The following is a 13512-nucleotide window of genomic DNA, read 5'->3' on the forward strand; positions in this document are numbered from 1 at the left end:
TGTTTTTGTCCACTCAGGCTGCTATAACAAAATACCACAGACTAAGTAACTTACAAAATTTCTCACAATAATGTAGGTTGGGAAGTTCAAGATCAAGGCGATGGCAGCGTGGGGTGAGGGCCCACTTCCTCACAGATGGTGACTTCTAGTGGTGTACTCACATGTGGAAGGGGCAAAGCAGTGCTTTGGCACCACTTTTATAAGAGCACAAGTCCCATTCATCAGAGATCCACCCTCCCGAACTAATCACCACCTAAAAGACCCCACCACAAAATACCATCTTCTTACGGATTAAAATTTCAACCGTAAATTTTGGGGGAACACAAACATTGACTGTAGCAATAAGAATTTCCATTTAGAGGCTGAAGACTTTTTTTAAACTCATTACTTCAGTTGCAAATGTGACCAATGGCCTAGTAAAGTGGTCAGGACTTAAATTACTAGGTTGACTGCTTAGACCGTATTAAGCACTGTTTCACTACCTGATGTACCCTGTGGGGATGCAGTCTGCTTGTTTTGGAAAAGAGCCCTGAGTGCTAGTAGAGGTGCTAAAATTCTGTAGCATTCTGGAATTCTCTGTGACCTGATGGTTCTGTTCTAAAACCTCAGAATTGAAAAAAACTTAGAAGTCATCTTACTTAACATCTCACCTAACACATGAGTTCTTTGTACAGCAACTCCTACCAAGCACCCAGGTGTGACTGGAACCCTCAGATAATGTGTACTACTTCACAGGGCAGCCTGAAGGAAAGGAAGTGAGTTTTTGTTTTGCGGGGAGGGGCGGGTTTTTTTTCTTCTTTTCCCAACTTTATTGACAGTAAAAAATGGTGTATGTTTACGTTGTACAACTTGATAATTTTATATATGTAAACATTGTGAAATACACTCCATAATCAACCAAATTAATATATCCATCACCTCACCCAGTTACCACTGTGTGTATGGGGCAGGGAGTGTGTGTGAAAGAGATGAGAGTACTTCAGATCTACTCTCAGTTTTGAAACTAAAAGGTATGTATGACTATAAAAATGTCCTGAACTTTTTTGATCCTCAGAATCTTCATTTTTTAAAACATAGATACTAATATCTACCTCACAGATGATTATGAAGATTAGACAAAATAAATTAATATAGCTTTCTCACACACCAGCACTCAAATTATACTCATTTTCCCCGCAGATGCTTTAGTAACAAATTTGAATAACATTGCTTCTTCTTAGATGTATTCATTTCCCTTTGTTTCCCAAGGGCTGTTATAACAAATTATCATAAACAATGTGGCTTAAACAACAGAAATTTATTTTCTCATAGTTCTGGAACCTGAAAGTTCTAAATCAACGTGTCAGCAAGGCCACGCACTCTCTGAAGGCACTAGCCAGAGATTGTCCCTTGCCTCTTCCTAGCTTCTGGTGGTTGGCAACAATACTGGCATTCCTTGAAATGTAGACACATCACTCCAGCCTCTATCATCACATGGTATTACTCCTGTGTGTTTGTCGAAAACTCCTCTTTTCTTACAAAGACCCTAGTCCTACTGGATTTAGGGCCCACTCTAACTCAGTGTGACTCATCTTAACTGATTACATTCGCAAAGATCCAATTCCCAAACAATGTCACATGCAGAGGTTCCAGGTAGACATGAATTTTGGGGAGGACATGATTCAGCTCAGTACAATAGAGTTGTTATGACAATTAAATAAAATATTATGTAGACTGTAAAGCACAAGTAGGTTCCACTTCTCACATTTCCAATTGTTAAGTGCCTTGGAGATATTGCAGGTTCAGTTCCAGACTACTGCAATGCAGTGAATGTTGCAATAAAACAAGCCATACAAATTGTTTGGTTTCCCAGTACATATAAAACTATGTTTACATTAGATTATAGGCTGTTAAATCTGTGATAGCATTACATCTAAAAAATGTAGATACCTTAATTCAAAAATACTTATTGCTAAAAATGCTAATGATCATCTGAGCCTTCAGAGAGTCAAAATATTTTGGCTAGTGGAGGGTCTTGCCTCCATCTTGGTGGCAGCTGACTCCTCAGGATGGTGGTTGCTGAAGTCTGGGGTAGCAGTGGCAATCTCTTAAAATAAGACAACAGTAATGTTCTCTGCATTGACTCCTTCATGAAAGATTTCTCCTTAGCGTATAATGCTGTTTGATAATATCTTACCCCCAGTAAAACTTCTTTCAAAATTGGAGTCAATCCTCTCATAACCCACCACTGCTTTATTAACTAAGTTTATAGAATATCCTAAATCCTTTGTTATCATTTCAACAAGGTTCACAGCACCTTATGAGGAGTAGATTCCAACTCAAGAAGTCATGTCATTTGCACATCCATAAAAAGCAATTTCTTATTCATTCAAGTTTCATTATAAGATTGCAGCAATTAAGTCCCATCTTCAGGCTCCACTTCTAATTCTACTTCTCTTACTAGCTCCACCACATCTGCAGTTACTTCCTCCACTGAAGTTTGAACCCCTCCAAGTATTCCATGAGAGTTGGAATCAACTTCTTCCAGATTCCAATTCATGTTGCCATTTTGACCTCTTCCCATAAGTCACAAATGTTGTTAATGGTATGTAGAATGAATTCTTTCCAGAAGATTTGTCATTTACTTTGCCCAGATCCATCAAGGAAATCACTATCTATGACAGCTATAGCCTTATGAGATGTACTTCTTAAATAATATTTGAAATATGTATTTCCTGAAATATGTATTTCTTAAATAATACTTTTTAAAATATCTGATGTATTATTTAACACTTGACTGTCAAAGTTACTCTTTGATCCATGGGCTACAGAATAAATGCTGTGTTAGCAGCATTAAAAGAACATTAATATCATGTACATCTCCATTACAGCTCTTGTAAGCAGGTGCATTATCAATGAGCTATAATATTTTGAGCAGTAGGTCTCAACAATAGGCTTAAAATATTCAATAAACCATTCTATAAACAGATGTGTTGTCATTCAGGCTTTGTTATCTCATTATCAGACACAGGCAGAGTAGATTAGCATAATTTATAAGGGCCCTAGGATTTTTTTGAATGGTAAATTTGCATTGCTATCAACATAGAGTCACCAGCTGCATTAGTCTCTAAGAAGAGAGTCAGCTTGTCCTTTGAACTTTTGAAGCCAGACATTGACTTCTCCTCTCTAGCTATGAAAGTCCTAGAGGGCATCTTCTTCCAATAGAAGGCTGTTTTGTCTACATCAAAAATCTGTTGTTTACTATAGTCACCTTCCTGAACGATCTTAGCTAATTCTTCTTGATAACTTGCTGCTTCACCTTATACCTTTGTGAAAGATATGGAGATAGCTACTTTCCCTAAACCTCATAAACCACCTTCTACTCATTTCAAACTTTTCTTCTGAAGCTTTCTTACTTCCCTGAGGTTTCATAAAATTGGAGCATTAGGGCCTTGTTCTGGATTCAGCTTTGGCTTAAATAAATGTGGTCTATCTGCACCTCTAAAACTATCTCCATATCAGCAATAAGGCTCTCTTGCTTTCTTATCATTCATGTGTTCCCTGGAGAAGAACTTTTAATTTCCTTTGAGAACTTTTTCTTTGTATTTACAATTTGGCTGTTGGACGCAAGAGACCTAGCTTTCAGTTTATCTTGGCTTTTGACATGCCTTCCTTACTAAGCCTAATTACATGTAGCTTTTGATTTAAACTGAGAGGCAGGCTGGGTACAGTTACTCATGCTTGTAATCGCAGCACTTTGGGAGGCTGAGGCAGGATAATCAAGTCCAGGAGTTCAAGATCAGTCTCAGCAAGATGGTGAGACCCTCGTCTCTACAAAAAGAAAGAGAGAGAGAGAGAGAGAGAGAGAGAGAGAGGAATGAAAGAAAGGAAGGAAGGAAGGAAGGAAGGAAGGAAGGAAGGAAGGAAGGAAGAAAGAAAGGAAGGAAGGAAAAAAGAAAGAAAGAAGGAAAGAAGGGAGAGAGAGAGAGAAAGAAAGAATTGCTTAAAATAGCCTGGCATAGTGGTGCACATCTGTGGTCCCAGTTACATGGGAGACAGAGGTCCAGAAAGTCAAGGCTACAGTGAGCCATCTTCATGTCATTGGACTTTAGCCTGGGTGACAGAGTGAGACTCTCAAAAAAATAAAGTGAGAGATGTGTGTAACTCTTTCTTTCACTTGAACACTGAGGGGCTATTGTTGGGCTATTAATTGGCTTAATTTCAATATTGTTATATCTCATAAAATAGGGAGGCCTGAGGAGAATCAGAGAGTCAGGCCAACAGTTGGTCAGCGAAGCAGTCAGAACATATACAACATTGATGGATGAATCTTACCTTCTTATATGGTCATAGTTTATGGTGCCCCAAAATAATTACAATAGTTACATTAAAGATTACTGATCATAGGTCACTAAAACAGATATAATAATAATTTAAAAGTTCATAATACTGTGAAAGTCACCAAAATGTGACACAGAGACACATAAAGGGATAACAACATAAAATGCTGTTGGAAGAAATGGTGCCAATAGATTTTCTTGACACAGGGTTGCCACAAACCTTCAATTTGTAAAAATGACAATGCCCCATAAAGTGAAGTGTAATACAATGAAGCATGACTATGTGTGTGTTTGTGTGCATGCGTGTGTGTATACTATACACATATTATGCATTCAATAATTACTTTCTATCATACTAAAATAAATTACTCACCAACTAGAGGCAAAATAAGATCATTCCTATCTCCATATAATACAGGTGCAAGAAAATACATGAAAGGGTTTATGTCTCATATTCCATTTCAACAGATAAAATTAATTCATTTTAGAATGTCTATAGTCATGAGATATATGAGGTTAGGAATTCCAATTTGTGGAGCATCAAATTTAATTTTCTATTTGCTCATGTTGATGATTGAATTACATTGATGTGACAGTTATTGTGCCCTTGAGACAAAGTTTAACAGTCCACTTAAAGGTTTTTAATAGAAACTTCTAAAGAATGTTGATTCTGTCACAATGTAACAGCAGATACAAATTTAGTTCAATGATCATCACATATAAATATTTAAATAAAAAGGGATGGCATCAGTCATCTTTTATAATCCATAAGTTGGGTAATATAATGAAATCGTAGAATGGTTCACTTATTCTCAAATTGTGAACATTGTAAGTATTCGTATTTAAATTAATATTAGCAGAACAATCGAGTTAGGTTAAATCTTTTCTTCATAGTAATCTGTAGCAAGTCAATCAATGTCACTTTAATTGCTGCACTTGGACTCTCAATAGCATATAATTTTCACTGAGTGGTACGAGCTAAAATACACCTCAAATACTACTATACTTGATGCTAGGAGAGAGCAAAACTGAGACTTATTTTGCAGACAAGATGTGATAACAAGAGTACTTCAAGCTTCCTGCATAGAAATATAGAAATTCACATAAATAGTAGAAGGACTACATTTTTATCATGAGCTATAACACTTTTACTTTGAATTGAAGACACATTGGGGTTATATTTCTGATAAAAATAGCATATAAGAAAATGAGAACTTTTTTAATTATCTAAAAAGAGAGTGAGGAAGATATCTAAAAAAAGTTAAATCTCTTTAAGTTTTCATTCTCTAAAATAAAATTATTTTTAAATAACCTTTTTATGTTCACAATTCCCTTTCTAAAATGAGTTTATCAGGCCTGTAAAGCTACACTAATTTAATAGATACAGATGGTATCATTCATATTGCTATTGTTCCCAGCCTAAAGTTCTCATTACCGTCACCTGAAACTACATTTGCTTTCTAACTGTTCTTGCTCCTATAACCTTTCCCCTTTGTTAGTATATGTATTCCTAGTCCAAGTTTCAGATTAACCTTCCTCTGGCATGGCTTTCACCATGTCATTCCTTTGAAGAAAAGTCTGCTTGTACTCTCATCTCATTCAAGTCATCCTTGCCTCATTCCAACACATCTGAGATCTGATCACATCCAGTCTCTTCAGTTTTAGTTCCCATGCCTTCCCCTTGAAACCAGACAAGATTTTTCTATTCTCTCGAGACAGTCTACACATTCCAATCTCTTTCCCTCTGCTCTGATTATGATACATGAATTGACCTTCCTCCATCCAAGCCTTTTTCAGACCCATTCAAATGTCATTTCCTCATGATGCTTCTCTGATTCACCTCCCTTCCTTACAACTACTAGTGTATCTGTTACAGTGTTTAGCACATTCTGGTTTCTCTGTAACTTTACTGCTTATCTTTCTCTTTTTTTGATTGTTCTTGTATGGTTCATAAGGAGAAGTCATGTTTGCATCACATTTGAATCATCCCCAGCAAGTAGTGAACACCTGCATGAATTAATTCAAATGCGGTTTTCATGTGATTTTTTTTTAATGAAAATTCCACAGGAGATTACCATCTCAGAGAGAAAACTAATTTAAGACTCCTTCACAGATTATCAGATGAGGATGTGGAATCAAAGAAGTTTGAATTGTTATAAATGTATCTGCTCTCAGAGACAGATGAAGGGAAACTGTATATAGTAACTTTTTAAATACATACTATAAGAAGTGTCTTTTAAATAAAACCTGTATGTTCACTTTCACTGAGTAATCATAGACCATATTTCTGTATCGTCCTTATATTCATGGTTTTCTTTGGCAGATGTTTCTATAAAGTACAAAATGAAGTTGAGATTTGGAAAATTTTAGGCTTGATTGGTGTCACAAACTGACTTTCAGGGTGAAAAAAAAAAAAAAGAATCGGCTTTAGATATCATTCCAAATAAGACAATATAAAAAGAAATAAGAATAATGAACATTTCTCCCATTACTTATTTGTGAGACACAGAGAGGAATCTAAAGTAAAGCCAGAGTTAATGAAATGTTTATAAAACATGTTGGAATGTTTGAATGCAGTCCCTATAAAATACAAGTTGTACTTCTTGTCACCTGGCCTTCATTCAAACACTTCTCATTTTGTTAAGCTTCTTTTCAGCAGAACCTCCTGATGATGAAAAACACAACTTTACATCCTGCTAGTGGAATTGCTCAGCACCAGAATTCTAGCTGGATATTCCCCTGTAAGAATTTTACTTTTCATAGGCATTGCTAAGCATCTTACTTTGTATTTAGATAAAGCTTTTATTTCATGACTACTTCGTTTCTCTTCTTTATGAAATCCAGGTAATGTAAATCAGCTCTTTTGACTTGTACATTTAATTAGAACAGCAGTTAAGAAGAGGTATTAATAAAATCCTCCTTCTATTAAAATAGAGGTCAACGGTGGCATATTACTACTCCATTGAGAATATAGTCAAATTTAAAGCAGGGAGCTGTTTGGCAGATATGAGGCTCTGGAGAACAATCAAACTCCTGTAAACTTTCTTGAAAAAAATCTCATTATATAACAGAAAATGTAGAATGAAAAAGCTTTTTTAGATTTAAACTAATTAGACTATGTCTTAATGTTTGCCACTATTACTCATAAAAATGGCTATCCATAAAAAACTAATGGCCTTCTTTCTATTGTATCTTCCACTATTTATTTGTTTTGAGGATTTTTTAAGAACTTTCTTTTGCCATTTAGGTACATTTGGTTTCTCCATTAGGCATTAATGTTTGTTTTATCATATGTGTCTAATCATCATATATAAAATTGATTGTTTAATGTAATATTCTCTATCCACCTAGATTTCTCCCCGAGAATCAAAATATGAAAGAACATTTTTGTCCTGTACTTATCAATATCTTATATAGATACATGATATTTAATGAGATTGTCATGTATAATGAAGCTAAGAAACAACAACCCATACAGGATTAGAAGTAGAATTCAAAATACTATAAAAGGGCTCCATTAATACGGCAATTCCTACCAACTAAAGCTTAATTTGGTTGAAAGCTGTTTGCTTAAGTCTTTAAAAGAAATATTGCATGAGTATACAAGAGATGACATACATTAAAAGTGACTCTACAAACACCAAGTGAATATGAACAATCTCAGAGTTATTCTAAGCCCCTTAAATTTAAATAAGGAAACACTTATCCAAAGCTAAGAGTGACTCATGTAAAGTAAGTTGATTACTAGTAGCTGCCCAAGACATTCACAGGAAGTCTCCGGCCTCAGGCCAGTGAATTGCCAACCTACTACATTACCATCCTTAGAGCCATCACTGGGGAGTTTTAATTCACTCTAAGATCAAAAGAGTGAAGTGGCTATGAAAAAACAATCAAATTATCTGGAGAATAATGTCCAGCCCTAAAGGGATAACATTCTCCATTGGTCGTATCCCAACTGTGGTTTTACACAGTTCTAGATACCATTTCTTGACTACTAATTCAATAAAGCACCATGTTTAGCAGTCCTTGTTTCCCACTACTCAGTTCTTCATTCCTGTTCCTTGGGCTCACTCCTCAAAATAATCAGCACCTAATTCTGTGTCTCAAGTTTTCTATTGGGAAGAACTATGCTAAGACAAGTAACAAATAAGCTATAGGGGGATATTGTGCACTGGACTTTATAATTTATTTTTCCATAAAGCTATTTCTTTTCTTTTGTGGAGATAGGGTCTCACTCTGTCACTCAGGCTGGAAGGCAGTGGTGCAGTCAGGGTTCCCTGCAGCCTCGGACTCCTAGGCTCAAGCTCTAGTTTTTAAAATCCATCTCATCTCGGGTGTTCCAAAGAATACATTAAGGGAAACAAAGATCAGGAATGAGTTCCATTCCAATACAGAATAAAATCCAATTCCTTGTTTTAATCCTCACAAGAAAATGTGAGGCAGAAATATGACCTGTCTAACCTGGTCCTCAGTTCTTTCTTCGAACTCAGTACTTATCCCTCTGTTTCTCACTTCTTTACTCCGGTACTTCGGTTCTTCTTCTCTATCTTTAGACAAGCCAAGCATGTTCCTACCTCTGAACTTTTGCCCTTGCTCTTCCCTGGACTGGGAACAGATAATCATCCAGATCTTGGCATGACTCATTTTTTCACTTCATTCACATCTCCGTCTAAATGTCACCTCAGTAGGAATGCCTACCACAGTATCTAAAATACCACCTCCAGTCACTTTCTTTTACCCAGTTTTGTTTTTCTTCAAAGACGTCTCATTATTTGAAAGCACTCATCACTTCCTTGTTTACTGGTTGATTTCCCCGATTAGAATGCGAGCTTCAAAAGGGAAGAGCTGCTGCTCACTGTCTATTCCCAACACCTGGGAAAATCTGCATGTCTTTGAAAATGTGTGTGTGTTCTTCCTCTTTCTTATTTCTCTCATTTTGTTAAGACCAAGGAAGATGCAATCCCAAATCATTTTGGAAAACATTGCTCTCTAGTCCTTAGCAATTTCCTCAGCATGCAATACTGCCTTCCTTTATCTGTTTCTTTGCCTCTTTCTTTTTTCCTCCTCACATTCACCTGGAGAATTCTCAGTCCCACTTCAACCTTCAGATTCAGCATCAACTCTCCATGAAACCACACCACCGGCCCATCCAGGTGGACTCACTGCCCTGCGTGTCCTTTGCTCTGTGTGTTCACTTATCTTAAAGCATGTCACTTTGGACTAGAAAGATGATCATATGTCTGTGTCCCCCCTCCTGATTCTTGAGTTCCTTGAGGGCAATGACTCTGTCTTTTGTCACTCACTACATCTTTAGCACTGTCAACCTGAATAAAGACACTAGAGAGAATTAACTCTCAGTATGTTGGGTTTACTTGAGAATTAGGAAAAGGTATTATAATCCAGAATATGTGGAATGGCAAGCCATCAGTGCACCCAGTGAGGTATGCGTGAAGGAAAGCTTATATTAGCAAAATGAAAGAGGTTTCGAGCTTTTCAGAAACAGAGTTCATCGGTTCCAGAGAGTCAAAGCCAGAGTTGTTGTCAGTTCATTGATAGAGACACCGATTACTGGACAAGTGTTCTTCCGTACGCATCTTATCCAAATTCCTGCAGTCCTAAAGAATGTCTAGTGGTAAAGTTCGTCAAAGCAGATGTGTGAAGGACGTGAAAGGGTTTCCTGAGAGATATTTTACAAGTCCTTGGAAACAGCTCTCATCTCAGATATGATGAGCCTTCTCTCTTCATGCCTTCCTGACCCTTTTTGTCTGAATCTCACAGAAGTGATTTCATCCTGGTGTCTACAACTTTCACAGTACTTAGAACAGGGCCTCCCCCAAATATTTTTCACCACCACCATCCTAGTCTGACACATTGTGTGACTGAGTGGAATATTTTTGAAGCTGCTGTATGTTCTTTCTTTACCAGACTTCCTAAGTTATGTCTCTGTCAAATGCAATTTGTCTCAATGGATCTTTAAGGTTACAACTGTTTTTAAAATTCTGTTTTCATCCTTTAAGTAAAATGCACTGTAAATAATATAGTTTATTAATGGATGGACTTAACAACATTTTTATATCATTATTTTGTGCCACCTCTGGGGTTTCTTCATAGCAGGGCTTTGCCACCAATTCAAAGAAGCTTGCAGTTTTGGAACCTAGAAGCCCCCCACTTTGTCACTGCAGCCTGTGCATTCTTGTACACATGTGAATCTGACGAGGTCACACTCTCTTACTAGCTACACTGCTTCCCCTCACAGCCTTTGCCAGTGCAATTCTCTTTTTGGAGATGCTTTTTACTCCCCCATTTCTTCCGGTGACACACCTCTACTGATTTTCCAATGTCACTCAGTAACCATTATCCCTCTATCATAGACCTTTACAGCACCAACCACCTCTCCTTCCGGGCATACTTCACAATTGTAATTTTACTTTGATCATATGATCATTGTCTGTTTCTTCCTAGAAGGTGAGCTCCCAAAGGAAAGAGACTGTTGTTTTTACTCCCCTAGCATGGGGCCAGTCACATATAAGTGGTCAATACATATTCTTAGCATAAATGAATGAATCCCCATAAAAAACTATGCGGGCATTCATAACCTAGCTGAATTTCCAATATACAATGTAAGGGTTGCCATGGAAAAAGAACCCTTTTTAGTCTGCCTGAGAGGATTTTGGTTTCTAAAGTAGCCTTAAAATCTTACAGAGTCTAAAAAAGAGTAGCTTTTTGAACCTGATCATTTTTAGAATGCTAGCCTAGGCTGTAAGTCAAAGGGAGAAAGCTTTATGTTCACAAACCCCAAGGGGTTAAGGGCACAATCCAGGGAACCTGGAAGAAAAGTCAGCCACTGAAGCATGAAAAACCAGGTGTAAAAGGACTTTCAATTCAGGTCCACTTGTTAGGAATTCTAAGTTTTACAGTCCTTGATCCTCCCTATATCAGATTACTTTGTAACTCAATTGTTTCCTCAACTCAAAAGAACTTGATCTTACTTTTTTTTTTTTTCGTTCAGGTGTTGAGTGAACTGAAAGATAGAGAATAAAGAGATTAATTAAAGTGAGATAGCAATGGTCAAGTTCACTCCCTGCTGAGTGTATCACCCTCATCTTAAATCTTCTTAAACCACACGCAATTAATTTGAAAGCCCGAGGGCTCATGCATGGAAAGGATAATGGGCTGAATCTTTAAATGATATAAAGTTCTTAATCCAAAGTCTCTCTGCTTTATTGGTTTATGTTAACACCTTACTGATTAATCTTGTGATGATTGAAGCTGTTTCTATTCAGGGAAATCAAATTGATGGTTTGATCTATTCTATTTTTAGTCATTTTAAATTCTCAGTCACTATACAATTGATTGAAGTGACTAAACTATAATCTAAATCTTAAGACTGCAGAAAATACCACATTGGTCATCATGTAATACAATAAATATTACAGAAGGTCACTCATCTCTATAATAATTTCTAAATATTTTTATAAGTAGTTGCAGACAAGATACATATGCAACTGTAGAAGACTAATTTGTAAGTTATCCACATGTACAAATATAAGAGACTGATTTGTAAATTATAGCATATCCATACAAGTGCTATTTTGATGCTACCTATAAAATAATACTTTTAGAGACAAGTAGTGACATTCTTACACAATAAGGAAAAAGGCAGGTGACAAAACTATATAAAAAAAATAAATCTACTTTTTGTGGGAGAAACAATATATAGGAAATATATGTTTGTATATATTCCTGTGTACAAACACATGCAGGAAATATGTATGTGAAAAGAGACTATATAGATGAAAAGAAGAGATACATTTATTCTATATGTATGTATGCATGGGTGTGTGTATATATATATATACTATGTATATGCATATCATGTATAATATATTACACCCACACAAATATACATATATAATATATATTATATATACCCACACAGATATACATATTTCATACACATATATGAAATATGAGGGAAAGGTAAAGAGATAATTATAAAGGCATTTTTTTCTTTCATCTTCATATTTTTTCCTGTGTTTTCCAAGCAGCCTATACATTTTAATAATTAGAAGAAATAAACATTTTAAAAATTAGCATATATATTTTATGGCTTTCAGTGAAGAAAATCATCTTCAGAAGGTTCTCATAATTTGGGGTAGTCTGGTTGTAGAGAAATGGGGAAGAAGAAAAATATATATCACCCACAATCTTCTGCCACTACTAAAACAGTTTCTCTCTCTCTCTCTCTTTCTCTCTCTCTCTCTCTCTTCCACCCCCCACCACACACACACATTGATGCTACTGCAGGCTCAATGCCTTGTCATCTAAAAGCTATGCTGTGTCAGTATCTGTAACTGTAACACTCCATGTATTTTTAGCTGCTGATAACCTAGAACTCATGCATCATTTGAAACTAACCAAAAGACCCTTTATTTTTTACTCTAAAGGCTTCTGGAAACCAAGACACTGTGGGAACTCCAGTAATTATGGATGAAGAAAAGGCATAGGAGAGAAAATTTTAAAAGACCCGTGTAGCTCCTTACACAGCAAAGTCTACCTTATTGTGGAGTCTGCATCTGTGGAAGATGGGGATTTTCTACAGAGACCATCCTCCCCAAGGATGGGAGAAGCCAGCCTCTATGACGTGGCCTGGCACTGTGAGGGTTCACACAGAGCATCTTCTCACTCGGCCTCTTCCCCGGGCTGCAGACACTTTTAAGGAATCCACAATGAATTAAAGAGAAAATTGAATTGATCCTGAGAACATTCTGCAGGGCAGGCTACAAAATTTGCAGGGCCCAGAATAAAATGAAATTGTGGAGCTTCTTGTCCAAAAGTAGGAAAAAAGTGCTGTTAACAATGCTAAAATATAAAGCTTTTTCTCTTCTTCCTTGTCTTTCTCTTGGTTTATCATGGTGTTTTGTTTGCTGTTGAATGTCATTCACATTTAAAAAAAATACATTTTCAATTATTAGCATGAATTTTACCATTCTTCTTTATATTGTATAATCCCTATTTCAAATACAAATATATGAGCATTCAAACTCATAGGCAGAACCACCAAAATTACCATAGCTAGTACATGCATAGGCATGTTGTTCTTAGCAAAGCAGTGGAAATACTGCACAAAATTAACTCAGCTGCTTTTATTTCACTTCTTGATGTGTGCACATTCTACCCATGCTCTCTACTT

General features: G+C 36.4%; 1 long non-coding RNA gene across 1 annotated transcript; it reads left to right on the forward strand.

Annotated features, from left to right (window-relative positions):
* The first annotated feature begins 668 nt into the window (after window positions 1–668).
* On the forward strand, window positions 669–13206 carry LOC144578275 (uncharacterized). The gene is made up of 2 exons (XR_013523747.1): window positions 669–755; window positions 12767–13206. It is a non-coding gene; the product is annotated as an uncharacterized LOC144578275 (long non-coding RNA).
* The last annotated feature ends 306 nt before the right edge of the window (window positions 13207–13512 follow it).

This window comes from Callithrix jacchus, chromosome 11 (assembly GCF_049354715.1).
Source record: "Callithrix jacchus isolate 240 chromosome 11, calJac240_pri, whole genome shotgun sequence".
Lineage (NCBI taxonomy): Eukaryota > Metazoa > Chordata > Mammalia > Primates > Cebidae > Callithrix > Callithrix jacchus.